General features: G+C 40.8%; 2 pseudogenes; both read left to right on the forward strand.

Annotated features, from left to right (window-relative positions):
* Positions 1 to 866: 866 nt before the first annotated feature.
* On the forward strand, positions 867 to 1,841 carry LOC102852513 (annotated as a pseudogene).
* A 4,098-nt stretch (positions 1,842 to 5,939) lies between these two features.
* LOC102874052 lies at positions 5,940 to 11,411 on the forward strand (annotated as a pseudogene).
* Positions 11,412 to 17,371: the final 5,960 nt, after the last annotated feature.

The raw sequence follows: 17,371 nt of genomic DNA on the forward strand, positions 1-17,371 counted from the left end.
CAAAGCCAAGAAAGCAAATGTTATGATAGCTGGGGGTGTGTTCTCTTCAAACAAATGAGGATGCAAACTTTCCAACAGAAACTATAAAAACAAACAACAAAACCCACAGCAGATAGCCATAAGTATTTAAGGAGTAGACCATCAACATAGGAGTCTACACGGAGCAAAAATGGAGAAAAAGTATAAATATTCACAGATAAACACAACAAAATGTGTTACTAACATAATGAAGCAAACATGAAAACATATTAAATACATTCTAAAAGAACCAAAGTTAGTGTCGGTGGAAACAAAGAATTAAAAACAAGAAAAAGTAGTATTTATCTAACTAAATATGGACCCTGTGAAACAGTAATAATAGTGCTTGTGGGATAGTGGAGGGGGAATTAAAGCCCACAATTTACCATAATCAGGAGGGACATAGATGTAGGTTAAGTGTTCCACTGTTCTAGCATCGTCGGGACAATGAAACAATGAAATGCCCCTAGAACTCAGTATTCCTCACTTTCAACAATTGCATCCTTAAAAAAAAAAAAAGCTAGCAAATTTGTGTTTTGCATTAAATAATGCTAGAAATTTAAGCTATGAGATGAAGAAATCTTAAAACCAAACCTTTTTTTGAGAAGTACTTCTCTGGAGGAGTTTGCAGAGGGCCGAGCTGGGCACGCCCTGGGCTACTGTTGCAGAGCGCAGATGAGGAAACTGAGACCCTGTGAAGGTAAGTGACTTGCCCACTGCCAGGCAACTGGATCACCCTGGCTGCTGTGTTGACAGTGGACGTGGGGCCAAGGTGGAAGCTGGGGACCAGGAGGAGGTGACTTCAGTAGTCTAGATCTCCTGGGTGCGCCCTCTCTTCTCGGCTGTTCATGCCACAGGGACTAGGGTGGCGGGGAAAGGCGCCCTTTCTAGTGGAAAACGAGGAGGTCGAGCCAGGCCGGGGTGGGCTGGGCGTGGGCGAGCCAGGGCCCCTGGGCAGGCAGAGGCAGGGGGCCCCCAGATGGGCCTACCTCCCCCTCCCCCAGCCCTGCGGCCCCGCCTCGTCTTCCACACCCGGCTAGCCCACTGGCCGCATCCAGGGCTTCACCAAGGTCAAGGAGCTCTAAGGCAAGATCGCCGAGGCCTTCCGGCTGTCACCCGCCTAGGTGATGTTCTTGCACCCTCAGCACCCACAAAGTGGACATGGACAAGCTCTGGGGGAACAGATCGGGCAGGAAGACTTCACCTTTGCCCACGTCAAGGGGCAGCGCAAAGAGGTGGAGGTGTTCAAGTTGGAGGGCGCACTGGGGCTCACCATCACCCACAACGGTGCTGGCTACGCCTTCATCAAGCGTATCAAGGACAGTGTGATCGACCACATCCAGCTGGTCAGCGTGGGCAACATGATCGAGGCAAAGCCTGCTGGGCTGTCGGCACCAGGAAGTGGCCAGGCTACTCCAGGAGCTGCCCCGAGGCCGCACCTTCACGGGGAACTCAGAGAGCCCCTCAAAGCCTTTGATATGATTGGCCAGCTCTCAGAGGGTGGCCACCCAGGCTCTGGGCCCAGTTTGGCATTGGCCTAGGGACTCTGCGGTTCCGATCCTGGGGCCCCACCACAGTGGAAGATCTGCCCTCGGCCTTTGAGGAGAAGGCCATTGAGAAAGTAGATGACTTGCTGGAGAGTTACATGGGCATCAGGGACACCGAGCTGGCGGCCACCATCGTGGAATTGGGGAAGGACAAAAGGAACCCAGACGAGCTGACCAAGGCCCTGGATGAGCAGCTTGGTGACTTCACCTTCCCTGATGTGTTCGTCTTTTGACATCTGGGGCGCCATTAGGGACGCTACGGTCGGCCGGTACTAGGCCATCTTCTGGACCTTGCAGTAACCTGGGCCTAATCTCGTGGGGAGCCCAGAGGCACCACTGTGCTTGGTGAGGAGCAGAAGTGGGGCCCAGGTCCTGCCCCACTTGAATCAGTATCACTCCCTTATTCTCTAGCCTAGCTGGGGTGTCCAGGCCCCCCTGCCGTGCTCCCACCTACCTCAGCCGAGTTAGCCACAGGGAGGGACTTGCCAAATTGAGCGGACATCTCTGCCCTCCACGCTTTCCACATCAGCTGCCAAACTGGTCCCTGAGTCTCCCTGGGGGCTTGGGTTCTGTTTGGGGGTTGCAACCAGACGCAGGGAATGTATAGGGGGCATCCCCCCCCCCAGAGGATGCAATAATACTATCCTCCTTCCTGCTGCCCAGAGGAGACCCTCGCCCTGAAGTCTGTTACTTCCAAATCTGAACGAGTCTGCTGTGAACTCCAACCTCCCCCCACCTCCTCCCCCACCCAGCCCGGATCAACCACCACCAGGGAACAGGCGTGGGCTTTTGTAACTGCATTTGCTGTCTGAACATAAAGAATCTATCTGCTGTTAAAACAAAAAAAAAAGTAGTACATCTATGATAAAAATAACATTCAATAAAATACTGGGAGGAATTAGGCATCCTCAAAAATCACTCACCGTGAATGAAGTACCATGTTAGGAAAGTAAGGCCTTAATAATGACTTTCTTCTTTGGTGACCTTCTGCTAGTCATTTAACCTCTCTAGGGTCCATTTGCCCTTTCTCTAGAGAGAGGGAAGCTCACACTACACGACCTCTAAGGCTCAAAGAGTAATAGTTTACTTATCTGACCTCATCCTAGCAGACCAGGCAGATTCACTGATATTCTTGATGTCTGATCCCCAGAGTGTTCAGAATTTTCAAGACTGTTTTGGTGACTCTGTGGCTGTGTATGCTAGACTCCTGTTTACCAAGTGTTAGCAGAATTTATCAAGTCACCTGTTGTGCTTGATTTTGTAAAGATTTATTTTATTTCATATTAAACAAAAATATAGCATAAAAAAGGAATTATCAAATAAAAATATGAATGTTTTCTAAATGATAATTGATTCAAGATTGGAATAACAGAGTATGTTATGTTGATGAACATAATGAAGAGAAAAATAAGGATAATCTAGATAGAGTGCACCTTCAGGTTGTATCAGAAACATCAATAAGTTTGTGCCTTCCATTAAATCAATAAAAATGTGGGCAGTGAAAACAATGCAAACTAGATGCTGTAGGACTATTGGTAGAACTTCACTCAAAGATTCTTCAACCTACATCAAAGTGTGAAAGTGTAAATAAATACATTTATATGTCTTAACTAATATAAAATGTTATGTGTACACATGCATTGGGTTGTTTTACTGTTTGCTTTCTAAAGTTTGTTTTTTTTTAAAGGCCACATTTCAACTAAATTTTCAGGTTAAACTATTAGTCACAATCTTTTCAGAGTTAAAGGCTTTCTCTGTAATTCTGTGACTGAGATAACTTACTATACGAACTGATTATTCATTTTCTATCAAACAGCCCCCTTTTGGCATTCTAAAATGTTGATAAAGTGGTAATTTTCTCAACTCTTGCTCCTGAGTTTTTGTCACTTTTTTTCTTTTTGCTTTTGTTTTTCTAAAGAATCAATTGATCTGAGACAACATAGACAAGCATTTGAAATCCCATAGCAGGAAAGCACTTTAACCTTCTGGTCCACTCCAAAAGCTCATGCCCATTCTATTCCCATTGCCCCATACAGTCACTTTTTGTCTCTGTACCTTTAAAATGAACAGTAAATTTAGTAAAAAAAATCACTATGCTTCAAAGTAAAAAACAAAAGTTTTAAATTTATAAATGGCCTTTGCAAGTCATTTTACCCAGCCTGATTGCTCATGCTATTCCTATGTCAAAATAATCAAGTATAAACAAATGAATTCTTTTAAATAAAGTTTATCCATGTATTTTTCTCCAGGGGTACTTGAAATTTTATCTCAAGTTAATATATATGAATTAACTGAACATTTAACTGTGTTTGATGTAAAACTAAATAAAAGTAGATACAATGCAGAAATAAAGTCAGAGTCATTTAAGAGAAAGCTGACTGACTCTTGTCGATGTTTAGAGGCAGATAAGACATGGAAGTACTGGTTTATACCAACTGAAATGTATGTAAGACTTGAGGAAGGAAGGCATCAGAATGACAATATATTAATTTAAAGTGAAAAATAGAATTGTCACACAGACTGGAATTATTCAGGTTGGCATAACAATCTCCTTTTTTCCCTGTAGTCAGGAAAAACCAGATGATAATCAGAAGCTGCTCATTACCATAAGAAATCACTGTGAAAAGCTCAGAAATACTTAAAATCTGTCTTTTAACAATCTCTCTACATAAGCACACCTTCACTAGAACTAGAAAACTAACTAACCTCCACCCACCAAGGAAATGGAGTTAGAGTTGCCTGATGAAATTCATATTTTAATTCATGTTTTAATAAGAGTCTAGAATGACAGGAAAGGGATCCTTGATGTTTCTCCTTTTTCAATGGTTCCCAAAGCTCATGAAGCCTTTTGTTTGTGCATATTGTTTAATTATGTTAACACACACATACACACATATTAAGGTTACAATCTTGCAAGTCTCAGCACAGGTCTGTCTCTTTCAGGTAACTTAAATACCCTTGCCCTGCTCCCTCTCTGCTCTTCCTGTAGTTCTCATAGGATAGTTGAGCCACTTCTTGGTTCTATGAGAGGTGAGAGAATCCCTCAACAGTGTTGGCACTGTTGCATGGAGGATTCAAAACTGCATCAAATACATGATCCCTGCTTTTAATTTGATGTTTTCAAATAACTGTTCATTGTGTGGATGTTGGGGAAAACAAGTCTGGACATTTTGAAATAAATAAAAATAATTTAATCTTGTCAAACAAAAATATGATTCTCCTAGTCATCAGAATTCACTGTTTCACAATTTGTTTATTTTGTTCCCAAACATTTGTAGACCATCATTTAGTATTTATACATTAAGATAATTTTAAAATAACTTACTTTTCTAACCAGGTGTCTTGTGATTGCTTCAGTTCTTTCAGGCTTCTTTTTCTTTTTGTTGTTGCAAAAATATACAGAAAGCATTTGCCAATTCAGCATTTTCCACAAATGTGATACAATAAAATCAATTACCCCAATCATGCTGGCATTTCTCAGAAAGGTAAACCTAGAATTGCCATATGATCCAGAAATCATAATCTTGGGTATATACTGAAAAATTAACACAAACAGATATATGTACACCAGTGCTCACTGCAGCACTATTCACAAGAGACCAAAGTTAGAAGCCACCCAGGGCAACACAGTCTATAGAAGAGCTGTCAGACCCCAAGGATGGGACATGAACTTGGTAGAGAACACAAAACAAAATCTCATTCAAAAGCTCAGAGACTCTAAGAAAGATGGCATAACCCTCAGATGAGTTATCTTTCTTCACCTCCAACCTGAACTTGGTACCATCCACTTTATCATATTAAAGAAAAGCAGAAACTTTGATTTCAAAATGGAAAGTCAGACAGTGATTTAAGTTATGCTAGGGCACAAAAAATGTAGATAAAGCTCACCAAGCATGAGCCTGGTATAAAAGAAACAAAACCAAACCACCATGTAAACTACCCAAATATTACAGCAAAACAACCTAAAGTAAGTGCATCATTCCATACAGCAACATCGTAAGAACATGATTTATAAAAGCAAGAACTCAAAGACAAATTGATAAACAGAGCTCCAAGAAAATGATTGAGAACCCAAGCATTATTCTTATAAAACGAAAAATTAGAAACAGCAAGGGATTGACTAGATACTGTCAGAAACGTTATTATACATATATTTTTTGCTGTTATTGGGTGCCATTGCAATGACCGAAACTCACAGTGACCTTGTGAACAACAGATCAAAATCTTGCCCAGCCTGTGCCATTTTCCCAATCTATACCACACTCAAAACCCATTGTTGAAGTCAGTCCATCTCATTGAAAGTCTTATTTTTCACCAACTCTCGTACTTTTCCAAGCATGTTATTTTTTTTAAAGACTAACACATCCTGATAATATGACCCAAGTAAGTGAAACAATCCTTATCTCCAAAGAGCAGACTTCCTCCAAAGAGATTGGAGATTGGTTGTACTTCCAAGGAGAGATTTGTTTGTTCTTTCAGCAGTTCATAAAATATTCAATATTCTTTGCCAACACTACAATTCCATGGCATCCATTCTTGTTTGGTCTTCTTTATTCACTGTCGAACAGATCATAGAAACAAAAAGAAACAAAATACAGTAAGATCAGAAGAAAAAGACAAAAATAAATTAATGAGACACTAATAGATATAGATGGCCAAAAAGACAAGTAACCATAAGGGTAATCAGAATTCCTGAAATAGCCCCAGCATAACAGAAGATGTGTTCAAACTTAAAAGCATTCTCCTGAAATTAGAAACTAAAGGTACATATGTTGTTGTTAAGTGCCATCAAGTCATAGATGACTCATTGTGACCCTAAGAATGAAAGACCTGGACACTCGTATAACTTTCATCCTTTCTTCAGGTTCATAGGGTTTCCGGAGACAAGCTATTGTGGAAGCGATTGCCACTTCTGCGTCCAGGCTTGTTTTGATTGAGGAGCTTCACCAAACACTGTCTACCATGGGTAACCATTAATGCATTTGACACATCAGTGTCACAGTGTTCAGTTTCACAGCAACCTCGAGTTACCTCTGTACAGCAAGTGGACAGACCAAGGCTATACAACCTAGAAGAATGTTTGATACATATATATAACAAAAACTATTCAAAATTGGAATTAATCCTTGTTATATTATTGAGCTTCAAGGATTTAAGACAAAAATAATTCTTCAATATCTAAACAATAAAACAAAAATGACCTAAAAAAAAAAAGGAAAACAAACAAGTTGATTACAAGCATCAATGCCAGAAATATCTACAATGTACTAATAAAAAGGAATTGTGGATAAAAAAATCCTATCTGTGTATAGTGGACCAGAATTGTGAGACAGTAAAAGACTCAAAGAATACTTAGCTTCATGAAAAAGCAAAATCATGATCATGAAATCCAAAAATTGAGATGCATCAAAATAAAGAAGTCATATTTCAAGTAGCGAACTTTATTTGAAGTCATAGTTCAACTAAAGAAGTCATAATTAAAATTATAAACATAAAATCCATTTTCATATTTACTAATTAAACATAATTACAGAAATTACAGGTAAAAAGGACAATATTATATTGTAAATATGGCCAATAAAAATAATATTAAAAAATTCATGAGAGAGAAGTTTAAGAGTGTGAATTCCTTCATCTTCTGTTGTTATTGGTGGTAGTGTATGATAAAGGGTGGAGGTTTAAAAAAACAATGTTTTAATTTTTTTTCATTGTTACACATTTTCTTCCTCCTTGCCCTCTCCTCTCCTTTCTCACCCTCCCCCCTTAATCCATCTCTTGTTCTAGATTGTCAAAAATATAATGCTTAATCAGATATTCCTTTTGGACAGTTCTTACCCTCATCTGTTTTAATGCCATGTTCATTATCTATCCACTCTTTTCTCACTCTCCCCCCAGTCCCCTCCATGTCTGTTCTATTTTTATAACAGTGGCATTATGCAGTATTTGTACTTTTGTGACAGATATTTCACTCAGCATAATATCCTCCACACTCTCCTATGTTGTGTAATGTTTTACGAGCTCATTGTTTTTCTTTTTGTTTTGTTTTCCTTTATACTGGTTTCTTTACAAAGTTTGAATACATTCACACCGATCTTTTCCATTTTCTTTACACCCACCCATCAATGGCTTGCCTCCGGAAACTATGCACGAACAGTGCTCAGGCCTTTCGTTCATAGGGTCGCTATGAATCGTCTACGACTCGACGGCCCCTAACAACAATAACAACGACGACAGAGAGAGAGCTACATTGGCCTAGTGTAAAGAAAGTTATGCTACCAAGCCGAAGGTGGGTGATTTTAATCTGCGGCCCTCGGCCGGGTTCAAATTGTTTTCCTGTCAAACATTCTTCTAGGTGGTATAACAGTGGTCTGTGCATTGCTGTACAGAGGTAACTCATGGTTGCTGTGATGCTGAACACTGTGACAGTGTGATGTGCAAAACGTGGTAATGGTTACCCATGGTGGACAGTGTTGGCTGGAGCTTCCCGACTAAATCAAGCCTGGAAGCAGGAGCGGCATCCACTTCCGAAATGGCTTGCCTCAGGAAACTATGTACGAACAGTGCTCAGGCCTTTCGTTCATAGGGTTGCTATGAGTCGTCTACGACTAGATGGCACCTAACAACAACAACAACATGCCTATGATTAACCCCTTCCCACCCATCTTCACCCCTCTGCTTCCACCCAGCCCCCTCCTTGGATCCTCATACTCATTCTATAAAAATGGTTTTATACAATATTTGTCCTTTTGGGACTGAATTAGTTCGCTCAGTATAATACTCTCCAGTCCCTCCCAAGTTAGGTAGTAATTTACAAAATCACTGCTCCTGCGTGCTGCATAGTATTCCATTGTGTGAATGTACCATAATTTCTCAATCCATTCCTTTTGTGGTAGGACATCTGGGCTGTTTCCTTGCGAATATTGGTGTACAAGTCTCCATTTGTGCCTCAGTTCTCATTTTCTTGGGATATATTCCAAGCAGTAAAATAGCTGGGTTATGTGGAATTTCTATGTTCAGCTTTCTGAGAAAGCACCAACCTGCCTTCCAGAGAGGTTGTACCATTTTACAATTCCATCAACAGTGTATAATAGCTCCTCTCTTACCACATCCTCTCCAACATTTATTACTCGCTGTTCTGTTAAACTCTGCCACTGGCCATTGGAGAGAGATGGTACCTCATTGTGGTTTTGATTTGCATCTCTCTCTTTGCCAGTGATCTTGAGCATTTCTTTGTGTGTCTGGTGGCCATTCGAATATCTTCCTCAGTGAAAATTCTTTTCATGTCTTTTTTCCCATTTTTGTAATTGGGTTATCAGTCTTTTTCTTGTGGAGGCCTAGAAGCATACTGTAAACTTTGATTATGAGACTCTTGTATGAGGTAGTATTGCCAAATGTTTGTTCCCAGTCAGTATATTTCCTTTCACTCTGTTGAAAAAAATTTTTGATGTGCACAGCGATTGAAGTTCAGTGTCAAGATTACAAAGATTCGCACCGCTGGGCCAATTGGCAGCACCATGATAGATGGAGAGAAAAATGAGGTTGTTAACAATTATAGCTTGCTCAGCTCCACAATCAACATTCTTAATACCAGCAATCAGGAAAACAAAAGATGAATTGCACTTGGAAAATCTACTATCAGGGACCTCTCCAGAGTGCTGAAAAGCAACATAGTCAGTCTAAGACTAAGACTAAGACTAAGACTAAGACTAAGACTAAGACTAAGACTAAGACTATAGACTAAGTTGTGCGTAATGCATGCCACAGTTTTCTCAATTACTTGCTATGTATCAGAGAGCTGGACAATGACTAGGGATGAGAGAAAAAGAATTAATGCCTCAAATTGTGGTGCTGGGGGAGCTCTGGTGGCCAAGGGGAGCTCTGGTGGCCTAGTGGCAAGAAGCTGCACTGCAATCCCAGAGGCGCATGGTTTGAATCCACCAGATGCTCTGCCGGGAAAGGAGGGACAATCTCCTCCTGTACCAGTCAGATCTGATCTGACGGTACACAGACACACACACACACAAAAATAATAATAATTTAAAAAAAAGAAATTGTGGTGCTGGAGAAGAGTCTTGAACATACCATGAACAGCCAAGAAAACAAATAGGTCTGTTTTAGAGAGGGTGAAACAAAGTTTCTTCCTGGAGGCTAGGATTTTTGGGAACATGGCTAGGAGAGACTGGTCCTTGGAGGAGGACATTATGCTTGGAAGGGTGGAGGGACAGAATGGGAGAGGAAGGCCCTAGATGAGAGGCATTGATACAATAACTGGGGCAGTGGGGCTTGGTGTGTCAGAATTAGTGAGACAGGCTCAGGATAGGGTAGGGCTCAGGGCTGCTGTACATAAGGGTCGCTACGGGTTGGCAACTCAGCAGCACATAATAGGGATTTCATCTTTTTATCCTCTTCAGAGTTCATTGTTTTTAAATGCTACATAATAATCCATTGTATGAATGTGTCACAGTATAGTCTCTCATGACCTTGCACCCCAGTCTGTTTCTCCTTACAGCGGAAAAGAAAATCTAATTCTTGCTCCCCTCAAGGCCCCTACCCCCAGAGGGTTTATCAGAGCTCCTTTCCATAAGGTCAGGCCTTACAAAGGAAATCTTTCATCAGCTGCTAAGAAGATTATTTACTTCTCACATAACTTCCTCTCAGTGGCCAAAGCAGTTCCTATTCAAATATTATGGTCTTTAATGCTTATGTCTATATGTCCATCCTTCTCCCATGGAGCAGATGATGGACTCGAACCATGTGCCTTTAATATTGCAGTATAGCTTTTTGCCATTAGGCCACCAGAGCTCCCTATGTTGTTTATAGTGTTGAAAAAAATATTCAATAAATGTGATGACCTCTTAGACTTTAATTATAGCTACAATAATAATAATATACACTTTCCATTATTATTGCTTAGGCACACAGACTAGCACTAGAATGTTATTGTGCCAACTCACCTTTATTATTATTAACACAGTCTAAGACTAAAAATCTAAAACTGTCTTTTCTAAAACAATTATCTATCCCACAGGATGAATGCTCAAGGCTTACATACAATGAGATAAAATAAATTTTCTGACTAACATGGCATCATTGTCTCCAACGTACAAACAAAATGTTAAAGACCAAAGGTTTAGTAATTTGTGTAAAGCAGGTAATAACAAGAAATATAAACATTATTAAGAGTCACCGTGGGCTCCTGCTTCAACCGTGCTTGAACACAGCATCTCCCCCGCAGGTCATTGTTAGCCAATGCTCCACCTCCTCTCATCAGCACCCGGGGGCCTCGGCTCCAGCACCACGCAGCCACCACTGCAATGACCATCTTGGCAGGTGTGCTGGAACTGCCACCAAGACTCGGAGGCCTCCATCAACCGCCAGATCAACCTGGAGCTCTACGCCTATGTCCACCTGTCTGTATCTTACTACTTTGGCCATGTAATGTGGTTTTGAAGGCTTTTGCCATATATCTTCTCCATCAATTCCACAAGGAGAGGAAACATGCTGAGAAACTGATGAAACTGCAGAACCAGCGAGGCAAGGAGGCCACATCTCCCTTCAAGACATCAAGAAACCAGACCATGATGATTAGGAGAGTGGGCTCCATGAAATGGAGTGTGCTCTAAACTGGGGGATAAGGCCCTACTGGAACTGCATAAACTGGCCATTGAGAAGAATGACCCTCTTTTGTGTGACTTCATTGAGACACATAACCTGGATGAGCAGATGAAATTCATCAAACAACTGGGTGACTATGGAACCAACTTGCACCAAGATGGGCACCCAGAGATCTGGCCTGAGTACCTCTTTGACAAGCACACCCTGGGAGAACGTGATGGCAAGAGGTGAGCAAAGATTTAGCCTGGCTTCTTCACAGCCACAGGGGTGACTTCCGTCATCATCACCATGCCACCTGCATGATGTTGTTGCTATGTGGCATCAAGTCACTTGCGACCCATAGAGACCTTACGTACAACAGCCCTAAGTCCTGCTCTACCCTGTGCCAATCTCACTCTCTCTGACACGTCCATTACCCCAGTCACTGAATCAATCCATCTCATTGAGGGTCTTCCTCTCCTGCGCTGTTCCTCCACCCTTCCAAGTATGGCATCTCTCTACACGGACTCCTCCTTGAAACATGTCCAAAGTATGTCAGACAAAGCTCCAGAATCCTTGGAGCAGCCTGGTTTAAGCCTCTCTAGGATAAACCTGTTTATTCTCTTAGCAGTCTATGGTATATCCAATACTCTTCTCCAACAAGACAATTCAAATCAATTATCCTTCTATTATTCCTAGTCATTGTCCAGCTCTCTGATGCATAGCAAATGATTGCAAAGACCATGGCCTATATGAGGCACACCTTAGTCTCAAGTTCTGACATCATTGCTCTTCAGTATTTTATTTTACCTTTTCTATAAGTTGTACCAAAATACCCACTTAAGTTCTTTCATTTGTATCATTCCTTTAGATAAAGTCATGTGTTGGAGATCTTGGTGGACCAGAAGTCTGTCTAAGCCATTTTTGGCAAATTCTTTAATCACCACAGTATCTACTTCAGTCACACTTAATAAAAGGAAACTTGGGGGAAAGTAACAGTCTTCAGGCTTATCAAACAAACAAACAAAAAATCATATTCATGCTTTGGGAAAACACTCTCCCCAGGCCTATAATCACTATCTCTCACCTGGTGGGCCGGCAGCCACCTGGCATAGACATGGGGTGAGTACACTTTGGAATCTAACTTATATTCTAATCCCAACTTTCTAAGAGGACCAGTGGTGGCATAGTAGTTTATATGTTGGGCTTGTTGTTGTTAGGTGTTACCAAGTAAAGCAATCCTATAAATAATAGATCTGAATTCTGTCCTATATTGTGCCATCCTCCCAATCTCTGACACCCTCAAGGGCATTGCTATAGTCACGGTGTCATCCACCTGGTTGAGGGTTTTCCTCCCCCTCTCCATTGCCATCCCTCCACCCTCCCAAGCATGATGTCCCTCTTTTAGGAAGAACTTCTAGCCCAAAGTATGTGAGATGAAGCTCCACAATCTTTGCCTCCAGAGAACACTCTGGCTGTACCTTCTCCAAAACTACTAACTAAAAGGTTGGAAATTTGCATGCATCCACCCTCCGCAGGACAAAGACTAAACAATTGGCTTCATGGCTGTAGATTGGCTTCATGGCTGTCGATTTGCTTCCTTGGGTTTAAATCCCTTGGTTAATTAACTTCTCAGCACCTTCATTCTCCCCTTTTAAACAAGGGAAAGCAAATATAAATCACTGAATTGTGGAGACCAAGCAAGATAAAACATGAGAAACATTTTGCAAGTAACTGGCATGTAATAATTTCTCAAAGGTGAATTATAGGTATAACAGAGTAACACAATGGGTTTTTTCAATTAATTTATACTATGCTTTGAATGAAAGTTTACAAAGCAAATTGGTTTTTCATCTAGGAAGGACCAGGAAACGAGATACACAGAGAAGTCATCATAATAGTGTGATTACATTTGGGGTTTTGCAATTTAGGTTTGAGTTATGTGAGCATCATACTGGAGTGGGCAAATCTGCTGTGAAAGACATCTTTAAAGCCTTAAAGAACAAAAATGTCACCATGAGGACTAAGCTGTCCTTGTCTCCTAGTGTTTTTAATTACCTCACATGCATAAAAGCTAGACAATGAACAAGGAAAACCAAAGATGTCTTGGTGCCTTTGAATTGTGCTATTGGTGAAGAATACTGACCTACCATGGAATACCAGAAAAAGAAACACAAGTACAGTCATGACACTCATTAGAAGGAAAGATGTCAAGACTTCATTTAGGTACTTGGGACATGTCATCAGGAAGGACCACTTCCTGGAGGAGAACATCATGCTTGGTAAATATACAGAGTGTCACAGTAGCAATTGCAATAGGTTTAAATGCAGTAAGATTCATTGTGATGGCACAAGACTTCTTGGGCAAGCATTTGATCCTGTTGTACATGGGGTCTCTGTAAGTCAGAACCAACTCAATAGCACCTAACAATAGCAACAAATGAGTTCCCCAAAATTCAGACTCACTGCCATGAAGGTGAAAACAACTCAGCTGACCCACCTGCAGGTTTCCAGGGGCTGTAAACTGCAGGAATGAGACTATCTGTCTTCTGTGGAGAAGCAGGTAGAGTTGAACCACCAGAGAGGCCTGGCATTTAGGTTCGTGGTGGAACTCTCTACAGTGTGTGGCCCCAGACCTCCCTAACAACAAAGCTGGTGTGTAGTGATAGCTATTTGCACCTCCGAAATGCACTGATAGTAACTGTGAGCCAAACTTACTTGCTTACCCAAAATTATACTCTAATATGATGCTCCCACAAAACTAGCAATGATGCTAGAAGCCACAAGCATTTGGAAAACATGAAGGAAAAGCCACTTTTCCATCAGACCTGTCATATTTGAATGGAAAATCCCAATACCTTGTTGCTTCTAATAAGTACAGAGAGCCTGGCAAAGTAATAATGCCTTTTTCTCCCTTGGCAATAATATCAACTATAATAAAGTTTAAATACAAATTTTATCTTTAGACATTCTATTACTGAGTAAAAGCTGACTTCTTCCACTTGCACTGTAGTTTGTATCTCTCAGTCACTGACTCAAAAATGAAGATGAGTGGGATATGCTGAATGAACTGGACTCCTGACTGAAACAGTTTATGACAGATTACGATATATGATGAGAATACAAAGCCCTGATGATAATAGGTTTATTTATTGATTGCAAATAAAATTCATGAAGTGTGAAGCTGAAACGGCACTGGAAGGAATTGGGCAGGGAGGCCATCAGGAAAAGTGTGTACAACACAAACACACAGAGCTTAGAGCTGCCTCACAGAGGCCAAGCTGTACTGGGATGGAATTCGGATGTTGCTGCCAGCTTGCTGGAGTCGTTGGGTGCCCTTTCTGCCCCCGTCTCAATGGCATGTCAGACCTGGTGTGATGAATGAAAGAGTATAAAGGCACACGGAATCAGAAGATAGGTGTTCCTGGTTCCAGAACTGGGTCTATCACTACAGGTCATGTGATTTTGGCAGGGGTCTGGATCCCTCCCAAACTTGATTTTCTTTTCTTTTTTTTTCCATAAAATCACAATTCACGCAATACTGTCAAATCAGAACTGACTCATAGCTGACTCTCCATTTCTGAGGATTTCTGAGGCTATAAATCACACAGAAAGAAATTGTACATCTTTTCCCCTCAGAGTCACTGAAGATTTGAACTGCCAGAAAGTGCAGCTTTTGGGTTAGTAGTGATATTCCTAACAGACCACACCAGGCGAGTTCCTTTACTCCCTAAAAAGCCATATAACACACACTGCAGTATAGAGCTGTGAGCCTGAGAAGCGAGGATACCATATTCATTGTGAATAACACTGTAGAAAACTTCGACCCAGCTCAGTCCAATCACATGCACAGCTAATTCATCTTGTATGAGTCTAAATTCTACAAGTTAAGCTGTTGTTGATAATTGCTGTCAACTTGATTTTTGACTCGTGTTATAACTTACCTTAGGTATAATATAATAAAAACTTATCCCACCCTGTACATCTTCACTGTTGTGACCCCTACATAAATATTTCCTTCCAACCTAGGAGATATCTCTCCTAGCACTTCCAGAAATGTTGTGGTGCTTTTGTTTGTTTGTTTGTTTGTTTGTTTGTTTTAAATATCCTGACCCATAAAGTTTCTATTGGTTAGTTTTCAGTAGTAAGTTGTCAGCCTTTTCTTCCTAGTCTTAATCTGGAAGCTCTGCTTAAACCTGTCCATGTTAGATAATCCTACTGCTTTTTAAATTACTAGTGGTGTAGTTTCCATCACAAACATTAATATAAAATCATATTTTCCAAGCTCTTGAAAACTCTTGTGACAAAAATGAGCTGGGGGTGGGTGGTTGGAGAGGAATTAAAATATGACAAGCTTTTTAACTTTTAAAAACTTGAAACTACATAAAGATGATGGGGAAGACCAGAGAATTAATTTCCATACTGTTGGATGATGCACATACCGGAGGGAGTAATTTCAGAATTGCCATCTTGGGTTGTTGTTATGTGTCACTGAGTTGTATGTGACTCATAGAGACCCCAAGAACAGCAGTTCTGAACCCTGCTCTACCCTGAGCCAATCTCACTGTCACCAACACACCTGTCCCCATTACCTCAGTCACTGTGTCAATCCACTTTATCTGGGATCTTCCTTTTCTGTGTTGACTCTCAATCCTTCCAAGCATGATGTTCTCCAAGAATTGGTCCCATTTGGCAACATGTGAGATGGAGTATGTGAGGCGGAGTTTCAAAATCCTTACTTCCAAGGAGCAACGTGGCTTCACCCTCTCCAGAACAGACAAGTTTGTTCCTTTGGCAGTCGATGGTATGTTCAATAATATTTGCCAGCACTATGACTCAAAGGCATTGATTCTTCATCTGTACCTCTTGATATTGTACAGCTCTCTGATGCATACCAAGTCATTTCAAAGACCATACCTGGATCAGGCTCTCTTTGTCTCCAAACCAACATCATTGCTTTTATGTACTCTGGAGAGGTCCCTGATAGCAGATTTTCCCAGTGCAACTCATCTTTTGATTTCCTGGCTTCTGGTGCCAAGAGTATTGATTGTGGATCTGAGCAAGCCGAAATTGTTAACAGTGTCAATCTCTTCTCCATGTATCATGAAATTGCCATTTGGCCTGGTGGTGAGAATCTTTGTTTTCTTGATGTTGAGATGAAATCCATATTGAAGACTGAATTCCTTGATCTTCCACAGATATATCAAAAGTCCTCACAATAAGTTTCCCCAGTATGGGGGAAATTTGCATATCATAATTTCATCAAATGAGACTATAATTTTTATTACAGCTTTGTTTTATGAACTCCAAAATACTCAGTTCAGGAACCTCATGAGGGACTTATTCATAGATTAAGATGTAACTGTTTGAACAGAATGAGAGGATATTACATGGAATATGGAAAAGTGTATGTTTGGGTTGTACCCTTTTACCGTATTTATTCAATCTGTTTTATGAGCAAATAATCTGAGAAACTAGATTATATGAAGAATGAGATACTGGAGTTGGAGAAAGACTCATCAGCAACCTGTGTTATCCAAATGACACAGCTTTCTTAGTCAAAGAGGACTTGAAACACTTACTGATTAAGAGCAAAGACCACAGCTTTCAGTATAGACTATACCTCAACACTAAAACAAAAGTCCTCCCAATCAGAACAGTAAGTAACATTATGACAAAGAAAATACTGAAGTTATCAAGTACTTCATTTTACTTCGCTCTCCAATTGATGCCGATGAAAGCAGCAGTCATTAAATCTAATAATATATTGAATTGGGCAGATCTGCTTCAAAGACCTCATTGAAGTGTTAAAAAGCAAAGATGTCACTTTGAGGACTAATTCACACCACAGTATTTTCCATCAGCAGGCAAAAGCTTGACAATTAATAAACATGACTGAAAAATAGATGCCTTTGAAGTAGTGTTGATAAAGAATGCTGAATAGCCCATGGACTGCCAGAAGAACCAACAAATTTGTCTTGAAAAGAATAACATAGCCAAAATGCTCCTGAGAAGTGAGAATGGTTAGACTTGACCTCACATATTTTGGACATGTTATATAGAGGAGCCAGGGCCTGGGAAAGACATCATACCTGGTAAAGTAGAGGTCAGGTAAAAAGAAGACTTTCAATGAGATGGATCAACACAGTGGCTGCAACCACAGGCTCAAACATAGCAATCACTGTGTAAGGTTGAGCAATGTTCCGTTCTAT

The sequence above is a fragment of the Elephantulus edwardii genome, unplaced genomic scaffold (genome assembly GCF_000299155.1).
Source record: "Elephantulus edwardii isolate Elephantulus edwardi_28Jun2011 unplaced genomic scaffold, EleEdw1.0 scaffold00084, whole genome shotgun sequence".
In the NCBI taxonomy this organism is placed as follows: domain Eukaryota; kingdom Metazoa; phylum Chordata; class Mammalia; order Macroscelidea; family Macroscelididae; genus Elephantulus; species Elephantulus edwardii.